This window comes from Chrysochloris asiatica, unplaced genomic scaffold, assembly GCF_000296735.1.
Source record: "Chrysochloris asiatica unplaced genomic scaffold, ChrAsi1.0 scaffold00013, whole genome shotgun sequence".
NCBI lineage: Eukaryota > Metazoa > Chordata > Mammalia > Afrosoricida > Chrysochloridae > Chrysochloris > Chrysochloris asiatica.
The window spans coordinates 10,152,346-10,171,310 of NW_006408531.1; positions in this window are offsets into that span (position 1 = coordinate 10,152,346).

The following is an 18,965-nucleotide window of genomic DNA, read 5'->3' on the forward strand; positions in this document are numbered from 1 at the left end:
GCCTCCAAGGAGCACTCTGGCTGCACTTCTTCCAAAACAGATCTATTGGTTCTTTTGGCAGTCCATGGCACTTTCAGTATTCTCCTCCAATACCACAACTCAAAGGCATCAATTCTTCTACAATCTTCCTTATTCACTGTCCAACTTTATAGAATAGAGAGAAAAATACCATTTTTCAAATATCTGTTGCACATTTCATTTGCGCCAGACATTGTGTTAAGGTCCTAGAAATATAAAACAGAACTAAATATATAAATTATCGTTTCATATGTAGTTTAACATCTAGTAGAAGAGACAGATAGAAATTTATCATTTATACTTTTTGATAAGTGATATAAAGGAACAATAAAAAGTATGATGAGCAATCATTTTAGGAAAACTTTTCTCAGTTTGGCCAGGAGAGAAGGAGATGCTAGAAAAGGAAACAGTGCTCAAGATGAAATCAAAAAGATGAGAAAGTGTTTTTCCAATGAGACTCATGAGTGGAGGATTCCAGGAAGTGGAAATACCCCCAAACCAAAAATCAAACCCATTGCCAATGAGTACTTTCTGACTTATAGAGACCCTAGGACAAAGTAGATTGCCCATAAAGTTTCTGTCTTAGGATGGATTCGCTAGAAAAGCAAAACTAGTGAAGTGTATGTATAATTAGAGAGATTTATTTCCAGGGAATGATTTACATGATTGTAGAGATTGACAAGTCCCAAGGACTTAACCTGACTTGCATAGTTGCTTTCTTTTGTTTGTTAAGTGTCCTTCAATAGATTCTGGCTCATAAAGACCATGTATAGGGTTTCCAAGGAGCAGCTGGTGGGCTTGAACTGAGTTTCTTGCAGTTAGCATTCCAGTGCTTATCCTACAGTCCCACACAAGACTTCTCATGGTGTTGTATAGTCTGATGAATCTGTGATAAGCTGGTCAGATGTCAGGCTCACAGGCTGCTGACTCACAGGCTACAGAAGCTGACAAATCTCAAGAACTGAAAGTGAGACGATGATGAGCTGGATGTAGGGTCCAAATCAAGTCAGTGTGGTTTGCCAGAATGTTCCATTATCTCTTAAAACCTTTTTGAAGCTCACAGTTTGTCATACTATGGCTTTTGTGTTCCTGAGATTCTGGAAGCTACACCACAGGTATTTTAAATACTAGCAGGATGACCCATAATGGATAGGTTTTAGCTGAGCTTCCAGACGAAGACAGACTAACCAGCAGGAGAGGCAGACTACTTCTGAATCGTGAATCACTGAAAACCTAATGAATAGCAGTGCAACATTGTCAGCACAAGAATTTTGAATATTGAAACATGATGAACAGCACCAGAATATTGGCAGATACAGTGGCAGAAGATGGGCCCCTCGAGTTGGAAGACACTCAAAATATGCCTGGGGAAGAGCTACCTCCTCAAAGTAGAATTGACCATAATGATGTGAATAGAGTAAAGTACTAATGGGACACAACTCAAAATTAAAAGAAACATCCATTAATAATCAGAACATGGAATGTACAAAACATGAATCTTTGCTAAAAGCAGAGAATACTGGAAAGATGTTTACCTGTGCTTTATTGACTATGCAAAGGCTTTCAATTGTGTGGATCATGACAAGTTATGGACAACATTCCAGTGAATGAGTATTCCAGAACCCTTAATTGTGCTTATGAGGAACCTGTACACAGACCAAGAGGACATCATTCTAACAGAAGAAGGGAACATTGAATGGTTTAAAATTAAGAAAGGCATGTGCCAGGTTTGTATTCTTTCACCATACAAATTCAATCTGTATGCTGAGCAAATAACCCAAGAAGCTCGGAATCATGAAGAAAAATGTGGCATCAAGATTGGAGGAAAACTCATTAACCACCTGCGATATGCAGATGATACAACCTTGCTTGCTGAAAGTGAAGAGGACTTAAAACATTTACTGATGAAGATCAAAGACCACAGACTTCATTATGGGTTGCATCTCAATGTAAAGAAAACAAAAATCCTCACCACTGGACCAATAAACACCATCAAGATAAATGGAGAAAAGATTGAAGTTGTCGAAGTGTCATTTTGCTTGGATCAACCATCCATACTCAAGGAAACAGCAATCAAGAGATTAAATGATGTATTGCATTAGGCAAATCTGCTGCACAAGACCTCTTTAAAGTGTTGAAGAGCAAAGATGTCAGCTTGAGAACTAAGGTGCACCTGACCCAAGCCATGGTATTTTCAATAACCTCATGTGCATGTGAAAGTTGACCATGAATAAGAAAGACCATGGAAAATGGATGCATTTGAGTTAAGGTGTTGGAGGAGAATATTAAAAGTATCATGGCCTACCAAAAGAACAAAGAAATCTGTGTTGGAAGAAGTCAGAATGCTTCTTCAAGTCAGGATGGCCAGACGTTATCTCTCATGCTTCAGACATATGATCAGGAGGGACCAGTTCCTGGAGAAAAAGAGGAAGACCCCCCAAAGAGACGGATTGGTACAGTGGTAACAACAATAAGCTCAAACAAATCATTCTTAGGTTGGCACAGGACTCAGTAGTATTTTATTCTGTTGTGCATAGGGTCACTATGAGTTGGTGCCACCTCGATGGCACCTAACTACAGTAATAACAACTTGTTTAGATATTCAATGTAGTCCACATCCTGAGGAAGCTTCTTTTACAACTAATTGGTTGATCACAACACACATCATGGAGGATGATTATATCACTGTATAACTGCCAAACTACTTCATTATGTAACTGCCAAGCCACTAAGAATCATGACTCAGTCAAGTTGACACACAACATTAACCATTTGTTTCCAAGGCTGCAATCTTTATGGACACAGTCTTCCAACTATTTCTCCCATGGAGCATCTATTTGGTTCAAACCATGTAACCATCATATTTAACCATTGAGACACCAGGAATTCTAAAGGAAATACCATATGCAAGTAAATGGACATTTTCTTACATATGTGTATTTTCAAGAAAAAAAGTACATTCACAATTTATAAGAACACATTCAGAGACAAATTTTATACAAAGCTTAAAATACAAGGTTCTTTTGTTTTTGATTTTTTTAAATTGATGACTTGTAAAACCATTTTAAGAAAACCTATGTACAGGGTCGCTATGAGTCAGAACCGACTCCACAGCACATAACAACAACAACTTTTTTTATATGGTTGTTGTTGTTAGCTGCCATCGAGTCAGTACCAACTCATAGTGACCCTATGTACAACAGAACAAAACACTGCCCAGTCCTGGGCCAACTTCACAATTGTTGCCATGCTTGAGCACGTTGATGCTGCCACTTTGCCAATCCATCTCATTGGGGATCTTCCTCTTTTGCTCTTTTGACCCTCTACCTTACTAAACATATCCTTCTTCAGTAACTGGTCCCTCCTGACAATATGTCCAAAGTAGGAGAGACAAAATTTGGCCATTGAAATATTTATTCTAAGTATCAAACATCTGTAGGTGTTAAGAATACAGGATGAAGAAATCCTGTAGGAGTTTACAGTCCAATGATAAGGACAGATCAACAGAAGGAGGGGCAAGTGCAGGGAAAGGGACTGGTCTGAAGAGCATGGGCGATCTCAGAGAGCTCTTTAACTTCAGATGGCCTACTGCAGAAAGTAGCTGGCGTGACCCTGTAGAACAAGCCATGGAATGCTAACTACACTGATCCCAAGATGGGCAGCACACACCCACCTGTTGTCCTCAGATACCCTGTAGAGGGTTTCTATGAGTCAAAATCTACTGGACACCACACAACAACCACACTCTATGGAATGCACTACATTAGAAACCTGAGCAAAAGGCCATAGGAGTAATGAAGGGAGAGGATTCTCTTAAGGGTGAATGTTGGGGAACCTGGAAAGAGGCCCCACCCAGGAGGCAGGCTTTGATGGAAGACATTTGAAGAGGACACAAGAAGATATTTACACCTAAACCTTACAAAGTTTTTTTTTTTTTTTAAGAGAAATGAGATCAATTTAATTATTTTTAATTAAATTAACATATAAAAAAACATTTTCTAGTACTTTAAACAAATTCCAATGATTCTGTTTGATTCAATTTAATCATTTACAACTTACTGTTTTCCTCAACTCAATGAAATTGTGTTTTCTTTAAATTTACGCCAATGTTTAAGCTTCAAGCAAATGTCTTCAATTTAGCTGATCTCATCAGACAAATCACTAGAGAGCCAGTTTTATCTGTGGACCTTTATATGTGGACTCAGATATACTCTACACAGTTTTTAAATAATACTAATAATGGAAATCACGGTATTTGCACATTTCCTGAGTGTTGTGGTTTTGATAGTAGGCTGTGCACAAAGGCTTGACATTCTATGAGGTGGTAGACTTTGGTGGGCTTGTTTGTTACTCTTCATGCATAGCCTTCAGTACTGGACCTCCCTTAATCAGTTAAACTACTGATTAGAAGTCTCCTCTCCTTGGGGGACTGTTGTTCTTAAGTGTTGTCAAGATGGTCCCAAATCACAGGAAGCCAGTATAGGGCTTCTGAGGAGAGCTGGTACGTTTGAACTACCTACCTTGTAGTTAGCAGTCCAGTGTTTATCTTACAGCTACATACCAGAAGCATTCCTTGGGTAGCTAGAGCATTGTAATATAATCCTTCTTGTTGTTGATGTTGTTACATACCATCAAGTCGGTTCCAACCCATAGCGACTCTGTATAGGGTTTCCAAGGAGCAGCTGGTGAGCTTGAACCACCAACCTTGCATTCGAACTGACTTTACAGTCTCACACATTACCAGGACTGCATAATCCTTCTTAGTTCCCAGCCAAAGGGTGTGTCACCTTACTCACAAAGCCTCCTCAGGCCTCTAAGTGTTTTTGAGCTCAAGCACTGATCCACTCACACTTGTGAGGAAGAGAGAAACACAGAGTGAACAGAGCAAGGAATCAGAGGGAAGCTGCGGAGGACTGGGAAGAACATATGGGAGAATAATTTACTATAGAAACTTCCAGGAGAAGGCATTGCCAAGGAGAACACCTTCACATTCAAGTTGGTGACTAGAATTTGCAATGTCAGAAAAGCCTTAGCAGTTATTTCATAAAACTTTTGGCCACATTTTATATTCCTCAAAGTCTGAATGTATTTCATTTTTTAGTCTCTCTGTTCAAATCTGATCATAGATCTAACCACTCTGGTTGACTCAATAAATATCACTAGTAGACTTGTATTAAACACAAGTCTTTCTCCTTGCAGTACAGTGGATTACTTAATAGTCACAGTCCTTGTGACTCCCACCAAAAGAACAGGTTGTTGGTGGTGAGCGCCATCAAGTCAGTTTGGGCTCATAGCTACCCTGTATAGAGTTTCCAAGGAGCAGCTGGTGTGTTTCAACCACTCACCTTTTGGTTAGCAATCCAGTACTTATCCTGCAATGCCATAGCAAGACTCCAGATGGATGGGTTGTTGTTGTTAAGTGCCACTGAGTTGGTTCTGACTCATAGCAACACTGTAAAAGAGTTTAGAGGAATGGCTAGTGACCTTGAACCACAAATCTTGCTGTTCAAATTGACCTTGCAGTCCAGTGCTTATCCTACAGTGCCACACCAATACACTAAATGAATGGGTTATTGGCATTGTTGTTAAGTGGCATCAAGTCAATTCTAACTTATAGTGACCCTGTATAGGGTTTCCAAGTAGCAGCTGCTGGGTTTGAAATGCCAACCTTGTGGTTCACAGTCCACTGCTGATCTTACAACACCACACCAGGAGTCCAATGAATGGGCTGTTTTTGTTGTTAGCAATAAAAATGTGAAGTGCTGGAGGACCATCAAGGGGATTGGATAGCTTCCTAACAATGTGACTAAAGTACATGTACTCTGTGGGATAGGACCATGCAAACGAGGTAACCCTAACTTGGAGATTGGCCTGGTTTGCTACCTTGCTAGACTTAAAGTGAGCCAGGATCTCACTACCATGAGCAATGAAGAGCCCAGAGTGGAGTACAACCTAGGATAACTACATTGAACCCCCTCAAGCCACGAAGCAAAGAACTATGACACCAGAGATGTGTCCATGGCAGAGAAATGGCAGCAAGTGAACTGGCACAGACAGTGGACTTCGCAGCCAATGGAGTGAGAAAGTTGAGCACCTTTTTAGCAGAAGGCTTACTGGCAAAGTGGCGTGCCTCTAGGCATGTGTCTGGAGAGCTAGCTTTTCCGATCCAAGAAGCTAGAGCAGAGCGCCTTCTGACTCTGACTGAGACTTCCTGCTCAAGTAGGGTGCTTCTGCTGTTGAGTCAATTCCAATGGACTCAATCCCGTGTAGGGTTTCAGAGGGGCAGCTGTGGGTTTGAAACACCGACCTGGCAGTTAGTAGTCCAGTGTTATCCTATAGCACCAGTGGACATTAGTTGACAGTGCTAAACGAGTTTTGTAACACTTGCCCAAGCAGGGCAGAGGCCAAGTGGTGAGACAATTGGCCGGGGATACTAGTGTCTGTGAGCATGACTGAGAAGAGGCTGTCTTAATCGAAGAACTGTATCCTGAGTATTCCTGAACTTAAATTGTAACCTGTTAGCTTCCCTAATAAACTCCATGATCATGAGATTGTATGTAAGTTCTGTGTGGCCTTTGCTATGAATTCTTAAACCCAGCAGGGAAATAGAGAGTGTCGTGGGAGGCTGGAAGGGATGGCTGACATCAGAATTGGTTTAAAAACAAAAAGGGTGAGGGTGGAGGGAGACATGTCCAACCTCCACCTCATAGGACTCGACCTTGAATGACTGATGCCAATAATGGTGATTCTTCCCCGCTTGCTATTTTTTTCTTTGTTAAATGCTGTCAAGTTGATTCTGACTCAGTGGAGTTTTGGAGGAGCAGCTGGTGGGTTTGAACTGCCGACCTTGTAGTTTGCAGCCCAGTGCTGATCTTACAGCGCTGGTGAAGCTAAAAGAGTTCAGATGCCACCCTCACATCATTTTTTACACTCTTCAGGAGTAACTCTTGACCATGATTAATTAGCACACAGGGTAAGAGAAAAGGATTAAAATTGCTATCTGCACGTTACATTTGGGAAAGCACCAAGGAAATGTATTCTAATGCCCAAGGCTACACAGTCAGCTAGAGAGAAGGTCAAGACAAGTGCTCTGCCCTGCCTTCCCTAAGGTGTAACCAAAAAGCCCAAACCCATTGACATGGAGGCAATTCCAAGTTAGGGTGAGACTATGCGTCTCAGAGTAGAACAGACCTCCTTAGGGTTTTCAATGGCTGTTATTTGACAGTGGAGTGTCCTGGGTGCAGCAAATGGTTAAGCACTAGACGACTAATTGAAAAGTTAGGGTTCGAATCCATCCAGCTCCTCAGAAGTAAAGCCTGGTGATCTATTCCAAAAGGTCACAGCCTTGAAAACCCTACGCAGCAGTTCTCGGCATGTACGGGGTGGCCATGAGTCAGAACGGATTCGATGCCAACCAATCTTTTGGAAATCGATTGCCATGCCTTTCTTTCATGGCAGCATGGAGAGGTTTCTAAAGACCACTCTTTCTGTTAGTAGCCTTGTGCAAACTGCTTGCCCCTTCCAGGGGCCATCAATATATCACAGTGAATTATTAATCTAAAGAGAGTCATCTTGTAGCTATAAGACAACCCCAAAATTATTCTATTAGGATGGATACATATATTTTTTTTCCTTTAAAAAAATGCCTGTTTGGGAAGGTGTGTATTTACCCTAACCATATCAGAATGTTCGTTTTTTGAGCCATTATTTGCATGTGTACCGTGATTTCATTTATAACATTTCTCTAAGTTTCCTTCTGCTAATAGCGACACATGAGCCACACATATGCATTGTGCCATAGAGAAACCATCAAACTCCACTAGGGTGTTACCTAATATTTATTTCAAAAACAATTTCTATTTGGAGTCATGCTTCATTTCATACTTTCAATAGATCTGTACCAGAGAAAGCAAGGAGTTGTGATGCAGAAATTACTGCATAGGCAACAGATTTTCAGGGCTTTGTTTGCCTCTGGTAAAGTAACTCAACTTTTGTATTTCAAATGTAGTCTCCTAGTCTCTCTGAGATGTTCTTGGGGACCCTGAACAATACATGAGCTGCTGCCACTTTTCACAAGGGCACAGAGGTGGCTTTCAATGGAGTCATTCAGTTAAAGCGGAGCATAACAATGGGAAGTGGAGGATCCACTCTCCAGCTGGTGTGAAATCGTGCAAGGTATTATCAAACTCATTTCCCAAGGTTGACATCTTTCCTTCCATTCAGTAAATCCCTCTACAGAATCCAAATACTTTGAGTTCAACTGTTGCATAGAAAGCGTTGACAATCATCTCACCAGTACTGTGTATGGCTTAAAGCTTTCTCAGCAACTAAGCAAATCTAATGAGTTTCCTAAAACAATTACGTTTGATAATAGCATTTGCTATCACCCTGCAACACAATGTGAAAGTCTTTTTATAGTCATTGAATATAAAAGGCCAACACAGAACCTGCAATTCAAAATCCAATGTTTTACAAAAGGGAGGAGAGGTTCTAAGAGCTAAAGTGGCTTGTCCAATGTTACATCAACTAGTAATAATACTACTAGGACTTGAACCCTGATGATCTAGCTCCAATCTCCCTCTGTATCATATTCCCTACACTGCAAACTGCCTGAGTCCAGGGATCAGGCCTAGTTCACGTGTCACTATAGGTTGTTGTTGTTAAGTGGTGTTGAGTCAGTTCCGAACCATAGCGACCCCATAGAGAATTTCTGAGGAGTGGCTGGCGAGCTTGAACTGCCGACCTTGCAGTTCAAATTGACCTTTCAGTCCAGCACATTAACCCACAGTACCACTCACTACATTTGTTGTTGTTATGTGCCATGGAGTCAGTTCCAACTCATAGCGACCCTACCCAGGGTTTCCGAGGCTGTAAATCTTTACAGAAGCAGACCGCTTCATCTTTCTCCCATGGAACCTCTGGGTAGTTTTGAACTGCTGACCTTGTGGCTCATAGCCCGATTCGTAACCACTCACTACATAGCCAGCGTCTAACACAGTGCCTGACACATAGCACTAACCCAAACCAATTGCCGTTGAGTGGTTTTTGACTGTTTCCGAGTAGAACTGTGCTCCACAGAATTTTCATGGCTGGAATCTTTCTGAAGCAAATCCCCAAGTCTTTCTTCTAAAGCACCTCAGGGTGGGTTGAAGCCTCCAGTCTTTCACTTAACAAGTGAGGGCTTAAACATTTGCACTACCCAGGGATCCTGCCCATAACACAGAAGGAAGAAAAGAATGGCAGAGAAAGAATAGACAAAAAGAATCAACAGACACATAAGATTGGGTTGGGGATAACATTACACTTAAAGAGGTATCCATAGCTGGTGTCAATCATTAGTTAACACACTCAGCTGCTAACCAAAAGACACCCAGAGGTGCCTTAAAAATAAAAAGGCCTGGTGATCCACTTGTGAAAAAACAACTGCGGAGCACAGTTCTACTCTGATACACTTGGGGTCACTGTGAGTCCCAATTGGCTCTATGACAACTGGACTAAATACGTGAAGAAGGAACATCAGGGCAAAATATCTAGCTCCCAAATATAGCTCTCTGAAGTCACAGTGTCTCCAAGAATTTGTGTTGGTGTGAGGATGAAAAGAATGCAGGGATCCAGGACTGGGCAGATATACTCTCTATCCTGGTAAGATGGCGGCCCAGAGCACAGGATGTGGGTTCTGACCTGAGCTCTCTGCAGAATTCTGACCCATACTCCTTCCCAAGACAGACTATTTTGCCTATTTGAAGGCTTAGCTCAACTTCCAGTCTCCTGGACCCCTCTTAGGGTTGTGACCAAAAGACTGGCTGTACCCTACATTCCACCAGAGGATGTGGAGAGAAGCCATGCAGGTCAAAGTTCATCTCATTTGGATCCAGAGTTCCCCTTAGTGCTACACATGCTCTACTGGTCCTGCCCTGGACATGAAGAGAGCCACAATCCCTCCTTCTCCATCTTTACACCATATAAATAGTCTCTTCTGCCCCATAATAATCACTTAGAAGGTCAGGACAGCTCAGCCATTTACATACTAATGCGTCTCAAGTATCTGCTTTCTGGTTCAATTTCCCTCTTGACTTTCATCTGCCAACTGCATGTCTCAAAGACACCTCATAAACTAAAATTTCCAATTTAATGTGAAGAATTACTTCTTTACCTCTTAAATCTCCACTTGTAGTCACAAACTCCCAGGAACCTAGAAGGTAATCTGAGATTTCTCCCTCCCCATTCACAAGCAGTCAGTTCTCAGTCTAAATGAACGAATTCCCTGAAACTCATCCCCACTCCTTTGGATCAGGTCTTCATGATTTATCATCAAGATGATCACCAGCCCCATTGCACTGAAGTCAGTTCCCACTCACAATGTGCAGAGTAGGACTATGCTTCATAGAGTTTTCAAGGCTGTGGCCTTTTGGAAGCAACCTTTATTCTGAGACACCACTGGGCAGGTTCAAACCACCAACCCTTTCAGTTAGTAGTTGAGCAATTAACAATTTTCCCCACCCAGAGAGTCCTGGTGTGGCACTGTGGGTTAATGCTTCAGACTGCAAAGCCGTTTGAACTGCAAGGTTGACAGTTCAAGCTCACCAACTGCTCCTTGGAAACCCTATACAGGGTCACTATAGGTCGGAATCAACTCAACAATACTTCACAACAACAACAAGGACTCCAGTATGGTTACAATGGGTTCCCGACTTGTCTTCCAACTTTTTTGTTTCCAGTGGACCTCTGCTCACATGAACAGATCACATCTGTCCTCTTTCAGACCCTGCCTTTATGAGGTCGCCTTGCCTGAAACTACCCCTGAACTCCTACCATCCCCCAGGGGAGAACTTGAAGCTCCAGTGATAACAAACTATTGAAGTTCTCCGTGTTTGACATGTTTTCCACCTGTACCTCTTTATACAGGTTGACCTTCTGGCTAGTCTGCTTTCTAAGTTGGTGAACATGTACTCACAATTTGATATGCAATGCTCGTAGAAGTGTTCTGTAATCCAAATACAGGAAAAACAGGAGTGCTTACTCGGGGTGGCCTTTGTATAGAAAGGAATCACCCGAAGAGCTTGTTCTAATGTAGAATTCAGAATCAGTGTATCTTGGGTGGAAATACAAATTCTCATTAGGGAATGAACTGGTTCTAAACCCTGCTTTGCAAAAGTTGATGAAACATGGAATTAGAAGATAATAACATTTTCCCACTAAATTTTGAAGTCCCCATGTACATGCTTTTCTAATTGTTTTGATCCTATTGAATTGTCATTGTTCTTATTTTTCTTACTTTTGAGGACAGAAGAATATGAACAATAGCATGACTGAGTTTCTAGGGAGTTTCCTATACTGCTTGGAATATGGTATTTCATAAATGACAAATAAAAAATGAGTGAGTGAATGAACAAATGATATTATTCCCACAGACATCACTTTGATTTACTCTCCTGTATAGTATGTAAGGAGTCCTGGTATGGCGCTGTGGGTTAATGCGCCAGACTGTAAAGCCATTTAAACTGCAAGGTTGGAGGTTCAAACTCACCAGTCGCTCCCCGGAAACTCTATATAGGGTCATTATGGACCAGAACTGACTCGATGGCACTTAACAACAATATAGTATGTAAAGGCATTTTGTTGCCTTGTGGTTATAGTTGGGCTGCTAACCTCAAGGTCTGCAGTTCAAAACTACCAGCAATTAATTCTATGAGAGAAAAATAAGTCTTTCTCCTCCTGTAAAGATTTATAGCCTCCAAAACCCTATTCAGGGTCACTATACGTTGGAACCAACGTCATGGCACATAACCACTGCCACCACCACCACAGTCTGTAAATCTCATCTTGGCTCCTATCCCCTAACTGTTTAAAATAACTATAATGTGGTCACTATGGCACTTAACAACAACGACAACCCACCCAGGAAAGAGACAGAACTTCTGAGCTAACCTGTTAAGTGTCAAGTGTTGACTATTTGACTATTTTACGAAAAGCACTACACTATAAACCACCAGGTCAGCAGTTGGAGCCCACCAGCTGCTCCATGGGAGAAATATGAGGCATTCTACTTCTGCAAAGATTGAAAGCCTCATACTAACCTTATACAGAGTTACTATGAGTCGGCACCAACCCGGAGGCACTTAAAAACAGCAACAATGATTAAAACCAAAAAAATATACAGTCTCTTTCCTGGCTTCTGTTCTGCCCTAGAAACTCAGCCTCGTTTTCTCTATTATCTATGATTTATCCTTCCTTTAAGGTCTAGATTTTTTCTTCTCTAAGAAACCTTCTGATATCTAGTGGTTACGAGTTGAGCTGCCAACCTCAAGTCAGCAGTACGAAACAACCATTTGTTCTGTAGAAGAAAGATCAGGCTTTCTGTTTCCGTAAAGATTTACAGCCTTGGAAACTCTAGACAGGGTCGCTATGAGTCGGGACCAACTCCATGGAGCATAACCAACCAAGAAGCCTTCCTAGCTACCCTCCCATTCACCCCAACTCCTGACCTTATTTTCCGTGCTCCTTAAGAAGTTCTTAATATATGCTTTCTGGTTATTTTAGCAATTCTACTGCTATTGTTGTTGTTAAGTGCCTTTGAGTCGGTTCATACACATAGCGACCCTGTATAGTGTTTCTAAAGAGCAGCTGGTGAGTTTGAATCTCCTGCCTTGTGGTTCAAACCAACCTTGCTATCCTACAGTGCCTATGTTCCTACAATACTCTATTCCTTCTGAGCAATAATAGACGGTCCATGAGGGAATGTATTATGTGTGGCTGGCACACAGTAGATGTGAAACAGATGTTTGCTAAGTGAACAACAACAAAAAAAGGGGTCACTGATGATAGTCCTGGTATGAGGCTTTAGGATAATCACTGGAATCCAAGGTCATTTTGAACCACAAGGTCAGTGGTTCAAACTCACCAGCCACTCCTCAGAAACCCTAATCAGGATTGCTATGAGTCAAAATGGGTTTGGCGGTACATAACAATAGCAACAACAATAGTAGTAATGGAGTAATGGTGTGGCACTATAGGATAAGTACTGGACTGCTAACTGCAAGGTCAGTGGTACAAACACACCAGCTGTATACAGGGTCACTATGTTTCAGAACTGACTTAATGGCACTTAACAAGAACAACAATGGTGGTAATGAGATAGATATTATGATTCCTTGAACTAAAAATAATCCTCATCTATGGTGTACCATACCGCCATCCATCCATCCATTTATCAGACTGTAGTGACTTGCGTTACTATGATACAGGAAGCTATGCCTTGGGTATTTCCAATACCAGCAGTGTCTTCACGGTGGACAGGTTTTAATGGTGTTTACAGACTAGGAAGAAAGACCTGGTGATGTACTTCCAGAAATTAACAGATGAAAACCTTGAGATCACAGCAGAACATTGTACAGTATAGTACTGGACACAATGGACTCAAACATACTAATGATCATGCAGATGGTACAGAACCGAGTGCTGTTCAGTTCTGTTTTACATAAAGTTTCCATGATTCAGAGCTAAATCGATGGCAACTAACTAGTATGTGCCAGGCATTGTACTAATAGTCTGACATCTGGTATCTGCTTTGACCCTCACAATAACTCTACAAGGTAGGTAGGTGTTTTAATAGCATAGAGAGCTGTATACCATAATGATTAAGAAGTAATGCTCCGGGATATAAATGCCTGGGTTGTTATTCTGACCAGGTTATATTTTATCTGGGAGAATTTAAATTATTTATTCTCTTGGTTTCTCAGTTTCACCACCTGCAAAATGGGGTTAATGATAGCACATATCTATAGATCTTTGTCTTGACTGAAAGACAGAACACATATGAATCACTTAGTATAGTCTTTAGCACAACAAGCACTTAATCATACTCAGTAAATAGTTGGCTATTACCTATTCTGTATAGATAAGAAAAATAATACTAAAGAATAGATTGCCCAAGGTCACTCAGATATAAATTTAGAGCTGAGACTGAAGTAGTGCAAAGTTAATGGAATTTCATATGACAAAATGACTCAGTTGAATTGGGAATAAATCTAGGAAATACTGAAGGAGCCTGGATGGCACAAATAGCTAACTGCCTGACTACTAACCAAAAGGTTAGTGGTTCAAATCCACCCAGAAGTATCACAGTTTCAGAAGACAGGTCTAGTGATCTGCTTTCCAAAGAAGGCAGCCTGGAACCCCTGTGGAGCGGTACTATTCTGTGCACATGGCATCAGCACTGACTTACAGTAACCAACAGCAAAGATGCACTCATCCCAATCAATGGTCTTAGGCCTCTTGGCTCCTATCTGGTCGGAGGGGAGGGGAGAAAGTTGCATAGATGTAGGCCTCTAGAATGCAGTGATTTGCAGTGCACAGGCTTGAGACTGAGAAACAAGCAATTTAAAAAGGAGGATGCGTTCTAGAATAGCATTCAAGGGAAAATTGTGTCCGATAAGACACATACAGATAGAGCCAGAGGCCAAGAAAGACTGGAAGTTCTACAGTACTGCAAACAGGGGCAAAGGGCAGAGGTGGGGGGTGGAGGGGCAGGAAATGGGCTTCCCTAGTTGGACCCACCATAGATAGCTCAACCTGGCAGAGGAAGCGGTAACAAATTAAGTGTCTAAAATGAAATGTGAACACTTTCACCTGAGGAAAGGAGATGTTGAACTGTACTTGGTTTGTGTTTCCAAAGTTGTTGTGTTGTTGTACCAAGCCTCAGGGCTGACTTCTCCATTCGGCTTAGAAGGTACACTGCCCGGGATCCATGATCGTTTTAAGGGTTTATGAAAATGTTTTCTTTTAAATTACTTTTAAAATCAGAAAATAAGAGAGCATAATAATTTTGAGTACATACTCACAAATTCAGCCTGGACTAGACTCATCTTTACAGTAACACCATCGCAAGATATAATTAGCAGTATTTTTATGGAGGAAGGGCCTCACAAAGGCCCACAAAAGTCTCAATGCGATACTGCCAGCCACGTGTGCAGGAATCCAGTGAGCAAGATGGAAGAAAATAAAGTTAGGAAGAAGGAGTAAAGACTGTCCAGAACACAAGGGTCTTATGCATGAAAAAGACATCTCTCTCTTTTCGGTGAGACAAGAAGGTTCAGATATCCTACCCAACATCCACACTTCCACCTCCAACAACATGAATTACACCAATTACATTCTTATACTCACTCCAGGAATGTCCAGAATCCCCCAAACGCTTTGGATATTTATCTCCTTTATTTAACGTTCTTCCTAAGGTTCATCCTAACATTCAGTCCATATGGTACCTAGACTACTGTTGATGACTTCAGATGTTTAAGAATAACACCAACAATTTCCCTTTGCTTTGAGCTGTTGAAGGAACCCTGGTAGTACAGTGGAGTAAGCATCGGGATTCTAACTGCAAGGTCAGTAGTTCAAACCCACCAGCTGCTCTGCGGGAGAAAGGTGAGGCTGTCTGCTCCAATAAAGAAACCCTAAGGAGCAGTTCTACCCTATCCTAGAGTGTCAGTGTAGGTAGGAATCAACCTGATAGCAGTGGGTTTGTTTTGTTTTCTTTTCTTGTTTGAGTATTCAGTCATAAATGTAGAAGAATGGAAGTCTCAGGCAGCATTCTATATCCAGTCATCTATTCTTATGAAATGAAGGAGTTTTAGTAGTGTGGTGGTTACGAATCAGGCTGCAAACTGCAAGGTCAGCACTTCAAAACTACCAGCTGTTCCGCGGGAGAAAGATGAGGCTTTCTGCTCCCGTAAAGATTCACAGCCTCAGAAACCCTGTACAGGGTCACTATGAGTCAGAACTGACTCCACGGCACATAACAACAACAAAATTCTTATGAAATAGAAGCTTAGGATCAATTAAGAGCAGTTCTTATCATAGAAACATCTTAAATGAGAATGAAAGGAAAGGAGTTCATTCTTCCTCTTATTTTCTACTGTACACAGTTCAATGGGGTTTAGAAATACATTTCATCAAATCCCTCTGTGCAAGTGGTCCTGAGTATCCCCCCCCCCCCCCCCATCAACCTTGTGCCATGAGAGAATGAATAAATGAATATCTAACAGGGCCCACACAATACCCACCAGATAATCGGCATTCTGAAAGTGTCTGAAGATATCATGTATGATAGACACCAAACAGTGACCTTGTGCTTTCCACTCCTGAATTACTGCTTGGCAGAAATGGCTGAACAGTACAAACAGATCTGAGGGGGACGCAACAGATACATTCAGAAAACAGGGAAAACTCGCTTAGTAAATGTCAAGAATGGTCCTTCCCTGCCTTTTCCCCTCCCTGAAGTATGCAGGACACATTCTGCAATTTCCTTTGTTTTTAAATCCCAATATATCCCAGCTCTGGTTATTCACTGGAAATGGCCACTCTGTGTATTGAAGAGATCTGAGTAGCACCCACCTCCCAAAGCCCAATTCCCAGCCCCTCTGAGCTCTTTGGGCTCCCGCCTCCCAGGAAGTAGATGAAGCCGCCCGGAGGTTGATCTCCAAATTGAGTTTCTGCAAGGCCAGCTTGCAGCAGCCTTGCAGTGACCAGAGGACACCAAGGGAGCATCCTGGTGGCAGCTATGCCGAAAATAATGATTCTGATCCACGAACCCCAGCTAAGCTCTGAGAATGGGCTTGTAAGCTAGGTCTGCTTTAATAGAAACATAAGTATTATGCATTGCAGTCTATTATAAATTGGTTGTAATTTTCTCCTGACACTTTCTGAATTAAACTAGTTAGTATACAAAAAAATAATAATAACAAATGCCACAAAGCAAAAAGCAAACTCGGTGTCTGAAGGTTAATGATTGCTCATGAAAGCCACAGAAATAAATTATCTGCCTAGGGACACTGTCACATGATCAGCACAAAAGCTGCAAGAGCCAAAAATGTTTATGTAGAGGGAAAAAAACACTGTCAGCGGCACAGAACCCTTCCCCCCACAGCTAAATTCGAGTCCTGAGCCAGCCAGCTGCTCCTGACTGCTTACATTAAACTAATTTGTGCTGCTACACTGCAGCTGCTTAATTTTTAGGCTGAACTTTATCACCAATAAGTGTTACAATAACAAGCGATATGATGGTATCTCTGAAGAAATATCCATCAACCCCCAAACAATGACAGCTTCACAAGAGTAGATGGCAGAAAAACAAATTAAAAAAAAAAAAAGAAAGAAAGAAAGAAAGAAAAAGGAAACGAAAAGAAAATTACCCCACACTGCCTCTTTAAAAGGGGGGAGGGGCGAACTTTTAGTGGGAAAGGCTTTAAACACTGCTTTGTTCCGAAGGCCATTCTGAAATGAAGCAGGGGATGATTGAAAAGGTTAGTGAGCAAGCTTAGGAGGTAACAAGTAAGATGTGCTTGGGTTATGAGAGGGAGATTTGCAAGGTGAGAGAATCTAGGAAGGGAAAAGGCAATTTCATGACAACAAAATAGCTCATGCTTTCCTTTTTCTCTTGCTCACTGTCCCCCAATATGGTTTGCAAACCCAAACTAAAGCTTGGGCGGTAATTCCCGAGTTGCTCCACAAATGATTCTCTGGCCAGCTGGGTACTAGAGTTCCCAGTATTACTTGTGGTCCCCATGTTTTCCTCTGTGTTCTTTTCCTAGCCCAGTGTAAATGCAGAAACGCTTCTTTGGACAGAAACAGACACTGACCTGAACCGGTTTAAATTCCTGCCAAATATGCAGGCACTGTTTTTGCTACATTTTGGAATTTGGCTTCGACCATATGTCAGGCAATTATTTGTACTTGTGAACTAGAATAGAGACCTAACAACTTAAAAAAAAAAAAAGAGAGAGAGTGAGAAGAAAGAAAAGGCATGAGAAATGCAGTGAAACTTTTCCGTTGTTAATTAATTTGATATGATTAATGTTTTGAGTTGGGATATCTCATTACACCCTCCTGTTTACTGCGGGGGACAATTCAATTTCACCCCACTCAGTAATTACAAAAACAATTCCTTTGAAAGTAGGGGAAGAACACCCATGTCAGTTATTTACAGCATTTTTTAAATTCTGTGGTTTTCAGAATTAAGGTTCAAAGTTAGTGTCATTACTGTTGAGTAATAAAGTAGTTTTTCTTGCACAAAGATGTAGTAAATGAAATGTTTATACTAGAATAATTTCGGCAGGGTGGAGAGGCCGGGAGGGGGGTGGTGGAGATTGAGAACCACCCTTGTTTTTTCAAGTTGACACCATTCCACCTCACCTTCCCAGCCCTTGTCTTGAGTGATATTTTCTTTTTTCAGGCAGCAGGTAAATCATGCTCAGGACTGACTCAGGGTACCACAGGCAAGACCCTGCTTCCATGGGGTTCTGTTGATGACCTTCGCCTGCAGCAGGGGATTGTTTGTCAGAGTTCTCCATGGGATGATCCCAAGAGAAGGGGCTGAGAAGTCCCTACATCCCATTGGGATTACTCTTCCCTGTGCCAAATGGGTCACTATTGCGCAACTGGAAGCTTCAGGCTCGCTGGGTGCCTCCATCTACTCTTGGCAAGACTTTGAGACTGCTGGGAACTTAAGATGAAAGCATCCTCCAGCCTGGAGGTGTGGCAGGGTGTAGCCTGAATGTAGGCAACTCTAAAAGACACTTCACTATAGACAGCCAGAGGATTCTATACTATTGAACAGTAACTCGCTTTTCTGAAAGATCAAATTGGTGGCTTGGTTTAGCGGCTGTTAAACAGAGTGAAAGACCTTACAATGGAGGCCAGACATCCCATCAAAACTCAGTTGTGACATTCTGAACGAATTTGATGAGAAGTTCCAGTCGATCTCACCTGTCTGTTTTCTCAGAGTTGTACTAAACAGGTCCGACTAGGACATGTGAAGGCTTATGATTAAGTTCACACAGTTGGGGTGAATGGCAGGTCTAAAGGCAGGGTAATTGTGTGGACTGATGAATAAAGCCCACATGATTGGCATATGTATGAATTCCTATGAAATATATATGCGTCCCTTCTTC